Source organism: Limulus polyphemus, unplaced genomic scaffold (assembly GCF_000517525.1).
Source record: "Limulus polyphemus unplaced genomic scaffold, Limulus_polyphemus-2.1.2 Scaffold1887, whole genome shotgun sequence".
Classification (NCBI taxonomy): Eukaryota; Metazoa; Arthropoda; class Merostomata; order Xiphosura; family Limulidae; genus Limulus; species Limulus polyphemus.
In genome coordinates, this window is record NW_013667497.1 from 54481 (window position 1) to 56130 (window position 1650).

At 27.1% G+C, this 1650-nt stretch overlaps 1 pseudogene; it reads left to right on the top strand.

The window, feature by feature from the left end:
- The window catches only part of LOC106465258, a 104268-nt pseudogene that overhangs the window by 47026 nt on the left and 55592 nt on the right, over positions 1-1650 (top strand).

Sequence of the window (1650 nt, forward strand, 5' to 3'; positions counted from 1 at the left end):
GTTGAGATTTATCATTATTAAGTTTCACCCTTCCTATTGTACATTATGTTGTTTTAAAGTGTGGAGGTTTATCATTATTAATTTTCACCTTTCCTATTGTACATTGTGTTGTTTTAAAGTGTTGAGATTTATCATTATTAAGTTTCACCCTTCTTACTGTACATTATGTTGTTTTAAAGTGTTGAGATTTATCATTATTAATTTTCACCTTTCCTATTGTACATTGTGTTGTTTTAAAGTGTTGAGATTTATCATTATTAAGTTTCACCCTTCCTATTGTACATTATATTGTTTTAAAGTGTTGAGATTTATCATTATTAAGTTTCACCCTTCTTACTGTACATTATGTTGTTTTAAAGTGTTGAGATTTATCATTATTAATTTTCACCTTTCCTATTGTAGATTATGTTGTTTTAAAGTGTGGAGGTTTATCATTATTAATTTTCACCCTTCCTATTGTACATTATGTTGTTTTAAAGTGTGGAGGTTTATCATTATTAATTTTCACCTTTCCTATTGTAGATGGGCTATACTACGTGAACTAGCTGATCAAAAACGTGAAGAAATAAACTTTGCACATGGTGCACAAACTTTCCATATTGAATGCAGAGAAACTATTGTAAGTGTGCAGAAAATCTTTCATGACAAAATGTACACAGTTAGTGATTGGGTGATATAGTCTGTCTCACTCAGTGGGATGAGAGTCATGGTTTACGTTACTTTACAGAAAGGAATCGAGAATGGTTAATTGGACATAAATAAAGGTCTTTCTTTATCAAACATTAATATAAATTATTCAATAACCATTTTACTTGTAAAATAAAAAAATTCTTTAATTTTTCCCTTTACTAAATAGATGTATTAAAATTATAAAAGACAGATTGAATAATGAAATCACACATTTAAAAGGTTATTGTCGGATGAAATAACCCAAACAACTAATTTCCAGTGAGCATTATGATAAAAACTTTGAAGTATTTTACACGATTGTATCTTAACTTCAGCTTAGAAGATATCTTTAATAAGACATATATCTATAGGCTCTGTAAGAAGGGAATATGAACTCTAATACATTTAATTCTTCTTCATTAGTTTCTATATTTTCGAATAATAGTAAATATTTTACTAATGTTAGAAAGGTTTTTGTTACTCCTTAGTGTACAGGAATAGATTACAATACACTTTACTAGATCAAACTTTCAGGGACCAACAAAATATCTTTGGATCATACATTGCCTTACAAAAACTCAAACATGCCATATTAGAATACCAATAATCAGGACGAAGTGTTTTGATTAACATCATACATATCTTGTTTATCATGTGTACATGCATGTATAATACTTGTATACGAATTTCAAGAGAATTAATCTTTTCAGAAATTGTGTATTAAGATAAAATTCAATAAATATTTATTACAAAATATGCTGATAGTGCATTTTAATAAATAGTAGTTAGATTAATAGTGTTACTTGTATATAGTAAAGGTAATTAAAAAAAAATTAGAATTTCCAATTGCTCTTGTTAGGTTTTATATTTATATATTTGTTCTTGACCTTTTAGGAAGCAGGTAAGAACTATTCCCAGAACTTAGTTCAGTATGTTTAAGAACCATACTCAGAATATAATATCAAAAAAAAAAAAGAAATA